This window comes from Salvia hispanica, chromosome 3 (genome assembly GCF_029641045.1).
Source record: "Salvia hispanica isolate PSC_SH4W2 chromosome 3, Shi_PSC_v1, whole genome shotgun sequence".
Classification (NCBI taxonomy): domain Eukaryota; kingdom Viridiplantae; phylum Streptophyta; class Magnoliopsida; order Lamiales; family Lamiaceae; genus Salvia; species Salvia hispanica.
The window spans coordinates 6,222,292-6,242,184 of record NC_142694.1 but is presented as its reverse complement, the minus strand read 5'-3'; the positions used below and the strand labels follow the sequence as shown (position 1 = coordinate 6,242,184).

At 34.7% G+C, this 19,893-nt stretch overlaps 1 pseudogene across 1 annotated transcript; it reads left to right on the top strand.

Annotated features, from left to right (window-relative positions):
• The first annotated feature begins 4,264 nt into the window (after positions 1-4,264).
• LOC125217052 (F-box/LRR-repeat protein 25-like) lies at positions 4,265-6,429 on the top strand (annotated as a pseudogene). The gene is made up of 3 exons (XR_016136263.1): positions 4,265-4,334; positions 4,684-5,641; positions 5,958-6,429. The product of XR_016136263.1 is annotated as an F-box/LRR-repeat protein 25-like (transcript).
• Positions 6,430-19,893: the final 13,464 nt, after the last annotated feature.

The window sequence follows — 19,893 nt, the reverse complement described above, 5'->3', positions numbered from 1 at the left end:
GTGAAAAATTGCAACATTAAAGAACTTCTCATAATAATTTTTAAAATTAGAAATAAGTAAAAATGAAAGTTTAAAGAAAGTCGTCTCACAGATTAAAATACGTGTACTGGAGCTACGAAAGAAGAGAAATTTTATTATTAGGGGTTAATTACGCTGACCTTTCGAAATTAGGAGTTAATTTCGCTGACCTTTCAGAATATGAGGTCGAGGCGTGCGTATTTTTCGGAATAAGAGATTTTTGATTTTTTATCTTTTTTCTATTCTTTTTTTCCTATTATTTATTTTCCATCATTTATAAGTGGACTAAACTACCCTTTTCATATTTTTATTTAAATTCTAAATCAACAGAATCATCTTTCATATTTTTTCGTATATTCTAAAATATCAAACAGAATCATATTTCTGTTGAGAGACGCCAAACTCCCGTCTCTTTTACTCTAGAAAACCAGACGTGCCTCCACCTATTTCCTCTACCGTGCCTCCACTCTTCCCCCTTTGTTGCTTCTTTGCCTTACTCCAGACCCATCTCCACCCTCCTCGACGGGCGCCTCCGCCGTTTGCCGCCTCCGTCTCCACCCTTCTCTTCCCGCCGTCTCTTCAATCCAAAATAATTGTGATTCTGTAAGAAACCTATAAATTCATATATTCATATTTTCTGTATTCGATGCATATGAATATACGTATATGAATATTTATTGTGTTTGTCCACATATACAGTGTACATATATTTGTTTAATATTCCATATACACGTATAAACTGTTTCAAAAAGTGAAGAATGCATGCAATTGAAAAAATTTAACTTATTTGTGTTGTAGCTAATAAGTTTAAACTTATTTGTGTTTTACAATCACTTGCTTGTTTAGGCAATTGAAAAATGTAACATACATTTATTTGAGATTTTGTGCTAGAGCATAATACATGTATATATAAATACGTTTGTATGTGCAAGAGTAGAATACACACATATATACATTTGTTTGCACATATATATTTGTTTGGAATTTTGTATAATAAAAAGTTTTGATATATAATTCTTTTATTATTCGGTAGGATGGATCACATGGATGAAACTGATATTATTGATCGGGACAGTATAGAAATTACTCCACTTGAAGAATCACATATTAGTGCTCCTGAGAGCTTGATGGATGAAGAAATAATGTTTGCATTTGTTGGTCTAACCTTAGAGAAACCTAGTGATGCAGCAGTAGATGGAATGAATTGTGGTCCAATTGTTGATGAGGTAATGGACATACCAGTTGATGACCGTATTTTTAATGAAGAGAATATATTTTATGATATGGATGACCCTCCGATGGATGTTGGAACCATATACACAAATATGAATGATTTTAGGAAAGCAGTGAAGCAACATGCTATAAAGACTCAGTTTGAACTAGGAACAGAGAAATCCAACCCAAATTTGTTCAGGGGCTTCTGAAGCTGAGAGTTTCCCATGGTCAATTGTTGCTAGGTGGATGAAAAATGAAAAGCATGTCTAAGGTATAATATGCTGACTTGTTAATAATATGTACTATTGATGTAACTAATATATTTGTTCATTTTAAAATGTGTGCATTTTGTAAGTTGAACTAATATTTTTATGTCCCTGGGTCAGGTTTTTTTGAATAAAGGTGAGCATTTTTGTTCATCCACTGGTAGAGTAAGGACGAAGATGGCATCGTATCATTGGGTTGGAGAAAAGACAATTCCTTTTTTAAAGAAAGATCCAAACATGGGAACAATTAAGTTGCAAAAAACATGAGAAGTATGTCACCATAATTCATTATTCTACTATATATGCCGGTATGCAGATTGCACGTGAAAAATTGTATGGAACAAGAGAGGACAGTTTTGGGAATTTGTTTAACTTTAAGGCAATGGTTGAGCTTAAAATGCCAGGGAGTGTGGTTGAGATAAAGTTGAAAGATGCCGAAGACGGTGTGTACTTTCAAAGATTTTTTTGTTGCTTCATACCTAGTATCAATGGCTTCCTAAATGGGTGTAGGCCATATTTAAGTGTAGATGCAGCGGCTCTTAATGGTAGATGGAATGGACAGCTACTGCATTAGATGGGCACAACTGGATATTTCCACTTGCTTTTGGGTTGTTTGAAAGTGAGACCAATGAAGACTGGATTTGGTTTATGGAGCAGCTAAAGAGGGAAATTGGAAGTCCACCTCATTTAGCTATTTGCTCGGATGCATGCAAGGGGTTGGAGAATGCTGTTAAGGCGGTGTTTCCATGGGCAGAGCATAGAGAGTGTTTTATCCACTTGATGAAGAATTTTCTAAGAGGTTTCAAGGTCTAATTTTTGGACACATGTATCCTGCAGCTAGGACATTTTTTCCAATTTATCATGAAAAGCTAATGCACAAGATGTACGAAGCAAGTGATAAGGTGCAACCATTCTTAGAGACATATCACAACTTGCTTTGGATGAGGAGCAAATTTTCCGAAGACATCAAATGTGACTATATTACAAACAATATTGCAGAAGTACGGAACAACTTGGGTAAAGGACCTTAAGGACCTTCCAATTGCCGAGCTAATTGACAGTTTGAGATCAAAGTTCATGGAGCTCTATGCAAGGAGAAGAGATATAGGTGAAATATTGGAAGGCCACGCCATGCTTCCAATTGTTGTTCGCCATCTCAATGTTCTTAGTAGACAATTGGGCAACTTGGTTAAAGTAGGTGGTATGGGTGAGGCAGAGGTAACTGAGATCACAGATCGACACAAGGTAATTAGACATGTTGTGAATCTTGCACAACACATTTGCTCATGTAGAGAGTGGCAAGTCTCAGAGAAACCATGCCCACATGCATTAGCAGTGATAACTTCATATAGAAATCCTAAAATGGAAGATTACCTACATCCTTACTTTTCAGTGAGTCTATTTAGGCTAGCATATACAGGGTTAATTAGCCCATTTCCCAACAAGTCTCAGTGGCCTAGCATAGACCTTGGCTTCAAGGTGTTACCTACTTTGAAAAAAAGAGCTCCCGACAGACAAAGGAAACAGAGGATACCTGGATGCTTGGAAGGCAAAGGAAACAAATCTAGAACAAAAGGAATGTGGCAGGTCCGATGTAAGCAATGCAAAGAGTTTGGTCATAGGGAGTCATCAGCTAAATGTGTCTTTAATGGAACAAAAAAAAGGTAATTATTTGGATTGCATTTCCTCTTAATTTTATTATCTCAATCTTATTTTTGTTTTTGCTTCCTTGAGTTGCAGGAAGAGTCATGCAAAGGGACGACCGTTAGGTGGGATGCATGCCAGTACATGTCAAAGGCAAGGGGTAGTTGATGAACCAATGAGGTATCAAGAATTAAATATGTATAACTGTTACATTGAGCCAACCGTTTTTGTATAAATTGACATTAATATCAAATGTTTTTAGCCAAGTGAATTGTAGCATGGACGTGGAGGAAAGCCTAAACCTAGAAGACGTGCATATTTTTGTGGATGATAATTTATTTTGAGGAACTAAGCTTTTGAAGAACATGTTCATGGATGACTTATACTTTTGTGGAAGTATTTTGTGGATGATCTATGTTTTTGTGGAAGTATTTTGTGAAACTATGATTTTGTGAATCCATACTTTTGTGGAAGTATTTTGTGGATGATCTATGTTTTTGTGGAAGTATTTTGTCAAACTATGATTTTGTGAATCTATAATTTTGTGGAAGTAGTTGTGGAAGAGGAGTTTTGATGGTTGCTTTTTTATATAAACATGTTTTTTTTTAGATTTTTTGAAAAAATACTTATTTGCAAATAAATGATTCAGGATGGTATACGAATAAATATTGCCTACTTTTTCACATAGCTTGTTAGTTAATAGGAGTAGTGATGATAAATTGTCTATGTACACACACAAAGACAATACAGAAAAGAGAAGATATTCAAATTAATATTATTATATTATTGTATATGCAAAAGATTAAAAGAGAAGATATTCAGAAGATTGACAAATCTCGTAAATTATGCGGCTGCTTTATTAGAGTTTAGGTGAAAATATGAAGTAGTTTAGTCCACTTATAAATGATGGGAAATAAATAATAGGAAAAAAGAATAGAAAAAAGATAAAAAATCAAAAATCTCTTGTTCCGAAAAATACGCACGCCTCGATCCCATATTCTAAAAGGTCAGCAAAATTAACCCCTAATTTCGAAAGATCAGCGTAATTAACCCCTAATAATAAAATTTCTCGAGAAATAAAAGTCTAATTTGGGAAATGGGTAATTCATAATTTGGGAATCTAAACTTTGATATAAGTAGGGTTTATCGGTTTGCAGCAAAGCGAGAAAGGAAGCTTTTTGGCATGTTTAGGTAAATTTTGAGATGATTTGTTTCAAAGCTTATTTATTTGATACTATAACGCGCCATTGCTTGGAGTATATTTAGGAGAAAGTTTGAGCTGAATTAACTTTTAAGAGGTTTACTAAATGAAATATTCGAATATTTGACGGTAATATGTTTAGGTAAATTTTGAGTTTGATTTTATGGCTGGGAGGTTTTGATTTTGTCGATTGTGATATTATTTGTTGTTGCTTTGAATATATTTATGTAAACGTTGAGTTTGATTATGTTTTGGTGGTTTTATGGCATGAAATATTCTTGGATTTGTGATAGAATGTGTTATTGCTTCGAGCTGATTTTCAACTCGATTATGTCTCAGGGTTTTGATATTTTGAATATTAAGAGATGGAAAACCTAAAGCGTTTACATCGCGACATACTGCGAGAGTTACCGGATATGTTAATATTCGACATATTTTGGAGGTTGCCAATGACAGATGTGGTTAGGACATCTCTTCTATCCAAAGGCTGGAGGAACTTTTGGACCACTTCCCCCTTTCTCAATTTCGATAATCGTGCTATGTTGTTTGGTGATATTAAGCTTCGGAATTTTGTTAATCGGGCTCTATTATGCTGGAATGGGAATAGGATTTTGAAATTCAGGTTTCATACGCATAATCACTTTGCGAGTTCAATGTTTAATGATGTTGATTTGTGGGTGAGTTTTGCCCAAAGAAATGGAGTTGAAGAAATACATTTACATATGTCGTGTGATTCTACAATATCTAGGAGTAATTTAGATGGTAAGGAAGTTTACAGTGTGGCACCGTGCTTCTACTCATGCTCATCCCTAAAAGAGGTGTCACTCGAATCTTGTAACTTGGAGATTTATGGGAATGTGCAGTGGAATAATCTCAAGTGTTTGAAGCTGGATGGATTAAGTGCCAATGCGGATGTGATTTTCACCAAATATTGGGTGCTACTCCTCAGTTGGAAGTCTTTTGTTTGAAATATTTTCACAAAGGTGGAAATTTGAGTATCCAATCTACTAGTTTGAAAGAGCTGTCTATTTTCAAGTACCTTTATGACGACGAAGATTTAACCTTGGTTTCGGAGCTGAGAATCTGTACCCCGAATCTTGAAACATTAGAAATTCTAGGAATCCCATATAAGAAGTATTTGCTGACGGATGTGTCATCTTTGAAACGAGCAGTTCTTGGTTCGTTGCCTTTTGATTTAGGCCATTATTTGCAGGTTGGGTTGTCAAACGCATTGAGTCAAATTCTTCCAAGCATTCGACATGCTGACCACGTCGCATTATCAAACTCTTGCATCAAGGTCTGGTTTCTTTGCGTTTCCTTTTATTGTAGATGAATAGTGAGGTATAAATTTGAATGTAGAAATCAGATCAATTGACTAATATCAAGGGCACTCTTGTTTGTCTGGTGTCGGTAGTGTTTTTGTGCTATATTTGTCATGGCTTCGTTGTGTTTGATCAAGTAGGTTTTGCTCAATATGTTATTAGTTGCCATGCTTGTGATTCGTATGTTAGTATTGTAATTTCTAGGAACTAATGACATTCTTTTATTTGAGAGAATTGTGCATGCATCTTTCTTGTTATGAATATAATCAAACTTATTTGTGGTTATATCAGGTGCTTCGAGCTATGAAAATGAAATGTGCGCACTCAGCTTTTCCGAATGTGAAATCCTTGGAACTTAGGTGTTGTTTGCATTACTACAAACAAGTAGTAGGTGTTCTTGAGATGTTCTCTCAGTTGGAGATATTAGTTATGAAAAACAAGAAAGAAGACGGCCACCAAGATGACAACTGAGGTTACTATACTGTTTATTTCCATTGATCGAGAATAAGGTAAAATACGCAAGCAAGCTAGAAAAGATTGGTTTCCAATGAAATGAAATCAAGTCACCTGCACAATCAGATTCTTTGTTTTTGGTGTCGCAAAAACTGCTGGGGATGCAGAGATCTTCGTCTAAGTCTTACTCAGTTACGCCTTTAGTCATAGGAACGCCTCAGGCAACTAACTGATAGTCTTGTTTGACGGGTAATTACTAGCTTTTGTCGTACATTTCTTTCGAATATCAATAACAACAGTATGCTTATTAGGGGAGGAAAGCTAGGTTTCCCTTTCTTGCATTCGACTTGCTCAGCTGTGTCAACTATGGTTTCATATATAGCACACTTGTTAACTTCCTTACGTGACAAATGAAAACTAATGATCAAAATTAGAATGTCATTTATGTAGCTTTGATTTCTGATGTCAATGGTAATGTTCATAGATTTTATTACCAAATCCATACCGAACAGATTGAAAAAGCTAATGTTCGTAAAATTATATTCTTTCAACAAATTAGTTACAGCATGTTAACAAGTTCTTGCTCACTTCAACATTCTCCATCTCAGTTTCTATTGCACAGCCTACAGCAAATAGGAACACTCTTTGATGAGTACGGACAACATAAAAATGCATAATATTCATATCTCCTATTGCCTTCGTCCATGAAAATTCGTCCCGGTTTGACTGGGCACGAGTTTTAAGAAATGTAATGGAAAGTGAGTTGAAAAAGTTAGTGGATTGTGGGTCCTACTTTTATATATTAGTTTTATAATAAAATGTGAGTAGGAATGAGTTAGTGGAATATGGGTCTACTACCAAAAATGGTAAAAGTGAAATTGGACAAATTTTGGCGGACGGACGGAAATGAAAAGATGAGACAAATTTTCTTGGACGGATGTAGTACTTTTTAACACAATTTTCTAATCTTTGTGCCCAAAAGTTTTGACTCAACTTAGTTGGGATGAAGTGAATAATAAATTATGCATATATGATTTTTCTAGAATTTAAATTAAACTGAACAAAATGTTATATAAACGAGTTATATTATCACCATTATATTTTTGAAAGTAATACTCACATCTTTCGGTAATAAGAGTCTCATTTTGCCATTTCGATCTTTATATTACTCCCTCCGTCCCGCTTTAGGAGTCCCGGTTGAGATAAATTAATAAAAAGTGCCTACAAAGTGTTAAAAGTGGGTCCCAACATCCACTACAACTAATAAAAAAGTGTTAAAAGTGGGTCTCAACATCCACTATAACACTTATTTATTAGACAATCAATTAAAAGTGGGTCCCAACATCCACTACAATATTTATTTATTACACACTCAAACACCTTTTTCTTAAAACATGTGTCCGACTCAACCGGGACTTCCAAAGCAGGACGGAGGAAGTAATAAATGTCTCATTTCACTTGTATTAGAGCATCTCCAAAGTGAGAGGTAAATGGATAGGTAAACTAATATAACTACCATATTTACCTTTTTTCCATGAAAAATAATTTTCCAAAGGGAGAAGTATATGAGAAGGTATTATGCATTTTCCCATTTTGAAAAGGTATCTTTACCTCTCCATCAATGGAGAGGTAAAATCTTATAACTACCATATTTGCCTTCTTTTCATGAAAAAACCTTCTCCAAGGGGAAAGATATTTGAGAAGGTATTACACTTTATATTTTTCAAAGCATTTTGTACTATTATTTTATTTTTAAAAGATAATTTATCTTTCTATATACCTTTTCCCTTTGGAGTGTGTTACTTTTTAGAAGAGTATATTTCACTTTTTAAGAATGTAAATACATAATATACTTTTTCTATATACCTTCTTCCTTTGAAGATGCTCTTATAAATGATAAACAGACTTTCATATTCTATTTACTTATTTCAAGAAAGACTCAAATTCCAATAATGTTTAACCTCACATTTTTCATTGTTGGAACTTGGAATGTAAGTGGAATAAACTCGAGAGTTTAACGATTAAGGCTTTTAGGGTCACTACAAATGTGATTAACCAATTATTGTCTGGCACTCCTCAATTGAAAGTCTTTAACTTGAAATATTATGACAGAGGTGGAAACTTGAGTATCCAATCCACTACTTTGAAGGAGCTATCTATTCACAACCTTTTCTTGGATAGTGAAGATTTATCTGTGGCTTCAGAGCTTAGAATCTGTACCCCAAATCTTGAGACATTAAAAATTAATGGACTTCCATACAAGAAGTATTTGCTGATCGATGTCTCATCATTGACACGTGCAGTTCTTGGTTCGAAGCATTTAGACCATATGTCGAAGGTCGGGTTGCCAAACGCATTGAGTCAAATTCTTCCAAGCATTCAACATGTGGAATACGTTGAGTTATCAAACTGTTGCATCAAGGTTTGGTTTCTTTGCGTTATCTTTATTACTTGTACAATTAATGTGGATGAACTAATTTGTATGTAGAGATCGGGGTAATTACATATTTTATACAAAATGTTTTGTCTTTGTTTCAATTTAGTACAAAATGTATTAAGTTTACATATTTTATACAAAAAGTTACATTAGTGTTTTAAGTTAATACATTCCGTCAAGTCCCTACTAACACCGTTACTTCCAATTACATTATACATACAAAAAGTTTCACCAATGTTTCAAATGTGTACAAAAAATTTTAAATTAAAACTTTCTATTAATTATTTCAAACACAATTATTTTTATTACTCACAAAAATGAAAAACACATACAAAAAATTACCACTCTTCACTATCAAATTATCGAATTGCATTTTATTGTCAAAGCTTTCTAAGTAACAATGGAGAATACAACTAAAAAGATACTATTGAATCTTTTTTGTAAAAATTAAATATTGACTTATTGACTTGGAAGCTCAATATTAACCATTTTGTAAAGATGAAATATGAACTTATTTTATATTGTGTTCTATAAAGAATGCAATAAAAAAATAGTTTATTGAGAGACTTAATTTTTTTAAGCTACGATTAATTGCTGGAAGAATTAATATTGACGGTTATTTTTTTATAGAGTGATTAATTGTAATAAATCTCTAATTATTCTTTTATTATGATGATAAGTTGGATAAATTATAAACTAATTAATGGTGTTTAAAATATTTAACGGAATGTGTTAACTTAAAACACTAATGTAACTTTTTTTATGAAATGTGTAAACTTAACACCTTTTGTATTATATTGAAACAAAGGCAAAACATTTTGTATGTAATTAGCTCGTAGAGATCATAACAATTGCATAATAGAGATTTTAACAAAAATCAAAAGCACAAGTATTTTTGTCATTGCTTCTTTATGTTTGGCCAAGTAGGTTATGCTCTATAAGTCATTAGCTTATAACCAAGGTAAAATGCTAGTATTGAAATATCCACAAATGATAAGGAATTAGTGACATTCGCCATTATCTTGTTATGAATATAATCAAACTTATTTGTGGTTATATTAGGAGCTTTGAGCTTTGAAAATGAAATGTGCCAACTCAGCTTTTCAGAATGTCAAATCCTTAGAACTTTCATGTTGTTTGTGTGAGTGCAAACAAGTAGTAGGTATTCTAGAGATGTTCCCTCAGTTGGAGAGATTGGTCATTGATGAGATTTGATGAAGCATGCCGCCTAGATGACATTGAGTCACTCAAGTTTGAGGAAAATCTCCCCGAGTCCTTTCTTCTTCGGTTGAAGACAATTGAGGTTTCTTGTTGGTCTGAGAGCTATGGCATATTTCCATTGATTGAGATGATGTTAAAATACGCAAGCTTAGGAGTGGGTCGATACGATATATCGTATCGAAAACGTTGTATCGTGTATCGTATCGAAAATATCGATATGAAAGAATTTCATATCGTTATCGTATCGAAAGTTTCGATACATCGAATTTCGATATATCGAACTTTCGATATAAAAAAATTTCATACCGTTATCGTATCAATATTTCGATATATCGTACTGAAATTCGATATATCGTTAAATATCGATATATATCGAAAATTTTGATATATATCGAAATAAAATATCGATATATCTCGAAAATATCCATATATCGAATTTTTTTGATATATATCGTATTTTTGACATAAAACGATATATCGCGATATAAGGAAATTCATATCGTTATCGTATCGAAAACTTACGATACGATATCGTATCGTATCGAAAATTACGATATATCGAAAATTCGATAATTTTTCGATATTTTTCAATACGATACGAGCGATATATCATTTTTTTCGATATTTTTCCCCAGCCCTACGCAAGCTGTTGGAACATTTTAATATGGTCCAACATAATAGTCTAAAAATTGTATAATATTTATGGCTATTTATTGATTGACCCGATTACGTGATCTACTAAGGTTATATAACTTATAGGGTCAAACGATTATCTATAAAAGTATGAGGTCTAATGTGCAGATACTACTTTGGATAACTTTAATTTTGTTATAGGTGAAATTATAGTTATAATAAAGTTATGGACTTATTCCTAAATACATGGTTGTGGTCCCAAGTGCAACCTATAAATAGGTCAATAGATTCTCATTCCTATTGATCAGACTTATCAAGACTCTACAAATTACATAGAATCTGTGAGAGAGCGTTGTCACATGGAAGACTAATTTCCATACTTTAGAATCTTCAACAACATCACGAATCTGAATCCATGTACGCTTCTGCTTTATGTTTACCAACCGTATTCGACATGTGTGATTTATGCGAATCATTGATTTGATTCCAACAATTGGTATCAGAGCCAATACATGTTGGAACGAATTGATAATTCATTGATTTATAATTCTGTGTTAGATTCTGTTTAAGAAATTATGCGTTCAAATTGTTGAAGAATTTTCGAACGAAAATTTTGAAGTTTTCTTTTGCAAGTCATTCACAAGTTTTTCAACTAAATAGTTGATTGTTTATGTGCACATCGATTAATGTGATTGGTTTATGGATTTAGAATTCATATTTCATTGCTATGTGTTCGGTTAATCAATTTCTTTATTGTTTTTTTCTGTAATGAGATTGATAATCTTTGGAATGATTTGCATGAAATTTGTTATGATTTGATTCTTGAATATCTGGTCTCCAACTACATTCCAGTTCCTTTTAGGGATTTTCAAATCAAAATTTTCAAGAATTTTATCGTTCTGAATTCAAATTTTTTGATAAAATTCTGTCTTCAAAATTCATTCATAACTTTTCCAAATTCAATTCTTGAATTAATTCTGACCGCCATTCTTTTATTCCGACGAACGGAGAGTCGGCAAGTTCCAGCGGTGTCAGAGCGGTTGACGGCGGTTGAAGCAGTGAATCGTTGGCCTTGTTTCGTGAAACGACGCGTCTGTTTAATTTCAATTCAATTTTCTTGGGGCAAAATAGTTGTGATGTTTCGCATCAAAAGTGATTTAGTCGTTTTCTAAAATTAAATTGGCCAACAAAAGTTCATTTATTTTTTAAATTCATTTCAAAAGCCGACAGATGCTATTTAGTTTTATACTCAATTATTTAATAATTGACTTATATTGTTGGTTTCTTTTCAATTGAGAACAGCAACTTATGTTTTCCTTTTGGGCTTATTTATTTACATTTTACAAAATAGCCCAAAATTTTAAGTGTAAAACAATTAAAGTAATTAATTGTTTTGATCATTAAGTAATTAATTGAATATTGACTTAAAGTTTATGTGGCCTATTATTTTAATTAAATTAATTAAAACATTATCTTGCCAAAGTGAGCTCTAATGTGTAGATTAATTTATTTAGAATATATAGGATATTTGTATACTTGAAATACATGCGAATAGTTAAACGGTCCAAAGGAAGTTTGCTATTTGGCCATGTTTCTTGTGTACTTTGTGATAATAATATGAGATTATCCTTTAGTCATTGTGGACATTAAGTCGGTCCAAAGGAAGACTTGTTTTTTGACAGGAAATAATTATCTATTTGATTACTACGTAACCCCTTATGAATTATGGACGGGTAATAAGCCCAGCTTAGGTCATTTACATGTTTGGGGTTGTCCAGCAGAAGCTCGGCCTTATAGGCCACACGAGCATAAATTGGACTCTAAAACGGTAAGTTGTTACTTTGTAGGTTATCCTAAGCGGTCTAGGGGTTTCAAGTTCTATGATCCCACAACTAGATCATTTTTCGAGATGAATAATGCAAGGTTCTTTGAGGAAGTTGAGTTTGGGGGGAAGATGGTATAAAGAATGTTGCCTTTGAAGAGGAAGCGATTTTACTTCCTTTCATTCCAGAACAAGACGATACTCTTGTAATTCCAGTTCCACCTCCCGAACAACATGAAGAACAACCACAACCTCCTCAAGAACATGATGAAGTAGTGCCACTAAGGAGATCCACTAGAATGAGGAGACCTACAATATCTACAGATGAATATATTGTATATCTCAAAGCGCATGAGGTAGATATTAGAGTGATGGAAGATGACCCAGTCACCTTCCGTCAAGCCATTGAAAGCCCAAATGCTTTTTTTTTTTAAAAATCAATTTCTATATGAAGGAGGATATTATATATAAACTCCTAAGGAGGAAATTACAACTGAGGTTAAGAGGGCTCGAACTCGGCACCTCATACATTGATGTCTAAACTCCTTGCCGCTAGGACAAAGGCTCTAGACATTGAAAGCCCTAATGCTCAAAAGTGGATTGATGTTATGATTGAAGAGATTAAGTCTATGCAAAGCAATGACGTTTGAGATCTTGTCACATTGCCTGAAGGTGCGAAACCCATTGGTTGCAAGTGGATTTTTAAGACCAAACGGGATTCGCAAGGCAATGTGGAGAGATATAAGGCTCGTCTTGTTGCAAAAGGTTTTACTCAAAAGGAAGGCATCGATTTTACCGAGACTTTCTCTCTAGTTTCGACGAAAGACTCATTTAGAATAATCATGGCACTAGTAGCTCATTTTAATCTGGAGCTACATCAGATGGATGTAAAGACAGCGTTTCTCAATGGCGACATTACAGAAATCGGGTGCAACCTGAAAACTTTGTGTCCGGCGATCCAAAGAAGATGGTATGCAAACATAAGAAATTCATCTATGGTCTTAAACAAGGGTCTCGTCAATGGTATGTTAAATTTCATCAAGTTTTCGTCTCATTTGGTTTTGAGACGAATCATGTTGATGAATGCATATACTATAAGTTCAGTGGGAGCAAATTCATTTTCCTGGTTCTATATGTCGACGGCATTCTACTTGCTTGCAACGATATAGATTTACTACGTGACACCAAGAAATTTCTCTCAAGGAAATTCGAGATGAAAGATCTTGGTAATGCTTCTTTTGTATTAGGAATCCAAATACATCGGGATCGTTCCCTAGGTGTACTTGGATTATCACAAAAGAGCTACATCGATAAAGTGTTGGCAAGATTCGGCATGAAAGATTGTAGACCAAGAGATACCTCTGTAGCTAAAGGTGATAAATTTAGTTTGAATCAATGTCCCGAAAATGAGCTTGCGAGAAAGGAAATGGAATCACTTCCCTATGCATCAGTTGTAGGAAGTCTTATGTATGCACAAGTATGCACGCGTCCGGATATTGCGTTCATAGTGGACATGCTAGGCAGATACTTGAGTAATCCCGGTATGGATCATTGGAAAGCAGTCAAACGTGTTTTGCGGTATCTGCAAAGAACAAAGGATTATATGCTCACCTATAGAAAATCGGATCAGCTTGAGATCATTGGGTATTCTGATTCGGATTTCGTGGGATGCCAAGGCAGTCGTAGATCCACGTCAGGTTATGTCTTTATGCTCGCCGGAGGGGCTATATCTTGGAAAAGTGTTAAACAAACATTGATAGTCACCTCTACAATGGAAGCATAATTCATAGCTTGTTTTGAGGCATCACAACATGGAGTATGACTGCGAAACTTTATTCAAGGACTGCAAATTGTGGATAGTATTGAAAGACCACTCAAGTTATATTGTGACAATAAGTCCACAGTCATGTACTCCAACAACAACAGGAGCTCGTCGAAGTCTAAACACATTGACATCAAGTTCCTTGCTGTTAAGGATAGAATTCAGAGTAGACAATAGCAAATTGAACACTTAGGTTCAACTTCCATGCTTGCGGATCATTTTACTAAAGGTTTACCGCCTTCGGTCTTTCATGAACATGTATTTCACATGGGTATTTGACCTTGTGATACTTTGGTTTAGTGAGAGTTTATATTCATCTATGTAATAACATTGAATTTCAGTTATATTAAGTGCGCTTTAGTTACTTTGGTTTTAGTTACTTTGAATTATGCTTTGGTATTTTCTGATCTCACTATAGTTTCAGAGGACAAGTTGAAAATAGACATGCAAAAGATCACATAGCATGTAATTTTCATGCTGCACACTCATATTTTGATTTGTGTTGCTAGATGTGTTGATATTTGTGATCACTAATGAGTTTAGTCATGTATACATGTTATGACTTAAACTTCTTTGGTTCTATATTAACATGTTTAGTAGACCGGATCGGTAAAGATGATTAATATAAATAGTAAGGGCGCAACTTTAGTGATGTACAATCATTTGGTGACTTTTATGTTGACCAAGTGGGAGATTGTTGGAACATTTTAATATGGTCCAACATAATAGTCTAAAGATTGTATAATATTTATGGCTATTTATTGATTGACCTGTTTACATGATCTACTAAGGTTATATAACTTATAGGGTCAAACGATTATCTATAAAAGTACGAGGACTATTGTGCAGATACTACTTTGGATAACTTTAATTTTGTTATGGGTGAAATTATAGTGATAATAAAGTTATGGACTTATTCCTAAATACATGGTTATGGTCCCCAAGTGCAACCTATAAATAGGTCAATAGATTCTCATTCCTATTGATTAGACGTATCAAAACTCTACAAATTACAGAGAATCTGTGAGAGAGCGTTGTCACTTGGAAGACTAATTTCCATACTTCAGAATCATCAATAACATCATGAATCCGAATCCATGTACGCTTCCACTTTATGTTTATCATCGTATTCGACACGTGTGATTTATATGAATCATTGATTTGATTCCAACACAAGCAAACTAGAAAAGTTTGTTTTCTATTTAAATGAAATCTGGTCGCCAAACACATCAGATTCTTTGTTTTTGGTGTCACAGAAGCTGCTGGGGATGTGGAGATCTTCGACTAATTGCACATTTAATCTCACCAAGTTATACTGAACGCCCAACTAACTGATAGTCTTGTTCGATGCGTAATTACTAGCTTTTGTCGTACATTTTCTTTCAAATATCATTGGCAACAGCATGCTTCTCCGGGGAGGGAAGCTAGTTTTCCTTTTCTTGCGTTCGACTTGCTGTGCTGTTTCAATTATGGTTTCATTTAGCAGATTGTATTTTTGTACTATATGCTTATTCATTGCAGCAAAGCATTCTCACATTTTTGGAATAAATTGGTGTTGTTTTCATATGTAGAACACTTATTAACTTCAAATTATTGATTAGACTTAGATTGTCATTTATCAAGCTTTGATGCCAAACGTCTCATGTTCAAAATTTTGATAAGTTCTTTTATCTTCAAACTGCACAGAAAATTGAAAATGCGAAATATTCTTTCAACGTGTTAATTGCACGGCCTGTTTATTCTTTCAATCTTCAACACTTTCCCTCTCAACTTTTATTGCACAGCCTACCGCAAATAATTCTTTCACAAAGATCCATACTTCTATAGATTTTATTCATCTAAATATTTCTTTAAAATATTAAATAATTTTATACGTAATATTTTTAGAATATAAATTATATAATCAAATCTATAACTTTGGTCAAAATTTGATGCCCAAATTATTGAGTTGGTATGCCAAATATTAATGTGTAAATTGTCTTTGAAAAAATTAAAAATCATGCGCCAAATGCCTAAATATGATGAAGAAAAAGAAGATAAAATTTTAGAAAGCGGCAAACTGGACCATATTGACGTGTAGTTTCTGTTTCACAAAATGAATTCCATATTGCCCTGCTACAAAATCACATTAAAATATACTACTTGAATTTGAATTTTTATTATTCTAATTCAGTTTTACTGTATTATTTATTTGATAATATAAACTACTAAATTTATGATTCCAAATTAAAAAAGTAAAATGCAAATCAATCCCATTAGTTAAAAAAATATGAAAAGCTACTAATATTAAGAATTTAATTACAATTCAAAAAAATGCAAATTTAAATGAAAGACATTACAAAAATTGGGAGCAAAGCCGAGAAGAGTACGTTTTATGTGAGGGCTATGCGGTGTACTATGCGTCATGTTCAACTATATATAATTCGAAATTAAATTAGTTTCATAACTTTAATTATTTTATTTCTATCTCTGTTCTTCAAAAATAAAATCTATTTTTATTAATTTTATATACTCCAATCAATTTCCTTTCTGCGCACTTTTTTTTTTTACTTCAATCAATTTTAGAAAAACGGTTTCTCTGTCTAATACTTCACCCAATTATGTGATTAAAATTTTTGCCTTTTCAAATATTTCTTTAATACTTTTCCTTGAATATTTTACCGTGAACCAATATAATTATATAGAGGTGTCAAGTGGGCCCGGCCCGGCCCCGGCCCGGTGAGGCCCGATGACATTCAGGCCCAGCCTGGACCAAGCCCAGATTTGAAACGGGCTGGGCCAGGCCTGGGTTTTGGTATAAATAAATGGGCCAGCCCAGGCCAGACACAGTTATCAAACGGGCCAGCTGACCGGACCAGAAACATGAATGTATTATTTATTGCAAAACTATACTCAAAATATATATATGCATAAATATAGTCCCACAAAAATAATCAAATTAATGCACTCTTATATATTTCTATATATACACGCCTAAATCATATTATAGTTTTATATAATCCACAAATTTAGGAATCAAGAACCTAAACACGGTTTATTATATGCTTATTCCTATAACATATACTTACAACGGTACAAACTCATAAAAAAGCTTATATATATACATAAATGCAAATGTAATATCATACAATTTTATATAATCCCACAAATTTAGGAATCATGATCAACTAAAATACACGTAATATTACTATAGCATATATATACATGCATAAAAAACTTAACATATATTGATATATATAAATGCAAAAATGTAATACCAATATACCATGTAGTTTGATATAATCCCACAAATTTAGGAATCATGATCAACTAAAATACACTATATACGTATATAACATATACATACACGTAAATAACTTAACTAATTCATCGTAGTTATGGAATAATTAATCTCTATAATTATGCAAATAGGTTTTAGTTAGTCCACTATTTTGTAAAGAATAAATTTGTTAAAAATGAATCTTCTATAATTATGAAAATTACTAAAATCACGATTAATTGACTAGGATCCACTATTTGCATAGAGAAAAATTAGTCAACAACTAATCACTATAATTATGGAAATTACTAATGCTTGCAATTTCAAAATGTTATATTTAAATCACCATATAATGGTAATAATGCGTGCAGCATCATATTCAAATACCTAGAAAGTGAATACAAATTACTTAGACATCAGCATTCTTATTATTATTATGGTAGGGTTTGGGTTCTGGTTTTGAGAGTTTTGGTTCTGAGGATGCTGGTTTCTTCCTACCCAGTTAGACTGGTGGTCAGGGTTTGTTGGGCCAGGGTTAGGATATTGGTTCGGTTGGGGGTTGGGTTGATTTGGAGCCTGATTTTGGTTCTGATTCTGATTTCCATCTCCCCATCGGAAATTTTGGTGGTCCCTCCACGATGCTTCTCTTTGCTTCCCCGGAATCCAATTGCCGTTGGAATTGTAGTATCCTGCGGCATTTGCTTGCTCCACATCCAGCGAGTTGTCCGGCTGATCATATGGTAGTGCTGGGGCTTCTTGGCCTCCAGTTGGAGAAGGTGGTGGAGTGTTCTGCTTGATTGCAGTCAGCAATTCCTTCTTTAATTCCTCCATCTTCAAGTCCATCCGTTCCTCCTGGTCAGTAGCCGAAGCACTCGCTACCCTTTCTCTGCTGTACCCATCTCTCGCGTTGTCGTACGTCTTCTTCGCATTCAACAGCTTGCGTAACACCTTCTTGGCTTCACTTACTCTCAACTGGGTGAAATCGCCTCCAGATGATGAATTCGCCAGATCCTTGGTTTCCTTGTTCATCCCTTCATAGAAGGTGTGGTGCACCTCTATCTCCTTCATGCGATGGTTGGGGCATGACTCCAGAAGGCTCATGTACTTCTCCCAATACTCGCTCAGGGTTTCATCATATTCTTGCCTTATGCACGATATTTTCCTCTTCAATGCACTTGTCTTCGAAGACGGGAAAAACTCGGCTAGGAAAACTGACTTGAAATCAGCCCATGTATTGATAGAGTCGGCTGGCAGGCGCATGAACCAAGTGTTGGCTTCTCCCTTCAGGACAAAAGGTAGGGCCTTTAGTCTGTAATCGTCCTCACTCGCTCCTGCTGGCCGCCGCTGTGCCTTACAGATTTTGCAGAACTCATTTAAGAATTCGTATGGTCCCTCGTAGCTCTTCCCACAGTACGTTGGTAAGATTGCGATAACGTGGGGTTTCACATCACAGGCGGTCTGGCCTGGGGTAACCACTATGGCTTGTGGGGGATCTCCATCGGCGTGCGCGGTAAGTGTTGCGAGCTCAGGATCGTCCTCACCTTGGTCAGCCATTCTCACTAGTGCTCTTACTGGTTGGGGTGGAAGCTCCGGGAGTTGGTACTCTAGCTCCTCTTTTTCTTCGTCGCTACTCGTGCCTAGGTCGGACAGTGCTGTCGACAGGCCAGAACGAGTGGTAACGAGTATTGTTCCTCGGGGAAGTATCCTTGGTCTCCACTGGCCAGGAGCCGAGCCACTTCTCATAAACTGAAAACAAAAAGAAAAGAAAAATTATAAACAGTATGTACACCAAAAAGATCACACACAATAATAGGTATGAACGCCATCCGTCCCCGGCAACGGCGCCATTTTGACGGTCCAGGTTTTTCCCTTCCCCTTTGTGGGTTTTGCGGTTTATCGTATGTGAATTGGAGTGTATTCAACTGATCAGGAAGAGATTCCCGACCCAGCTGAGTCGTTGGTACGATAACCGGGACCTGGCTTCAAACAAATTTCCTCAACCCATTTCTACTGATTAGTATAATGGAGGTAAGGGTCGAATCCCACGAGGATGGACACGTTTTGATAACTGCGGTGACTTTCCTGGGTGTTTTGGTTAGCTACCACGCTTGGGTTGAGATTTTACCTAGATAGGAAATAAATGTGGTACTCTACTGACTAGTAGGCATGAAAATAACAGACATGTGGGAGTGTTTGTGAAAATAGGGGACAAGGTGTTTCAGAGACATGAAAAGTAGACAGTTACTAAAAGAGGAAAATTAGACAACAAGGTATATCTGATGGCTGGGGGCTCTCTGACAGGTCTGGATAGTACATCTGAAAAGTAGAGAACAAAAGCAAAAGTAACTTAAAAGTAAAAGTGGTCCAATAAAGTTGATTTTGACGTTTTCTTCTTCACCAAGTATTAACAGAATTCAGATAAACACAAATACCATGACTGAACTTCAGATTCACAAATTCGAACTCAAGATCCATCGATTTAAATGCTCAAACTTAAATTAAACAGTGAAACTGCAACTTTACTTCTACTGACTGACATGCAAGGTGGTAATCACGGCGCAAAAAAGAAACTCATGCACG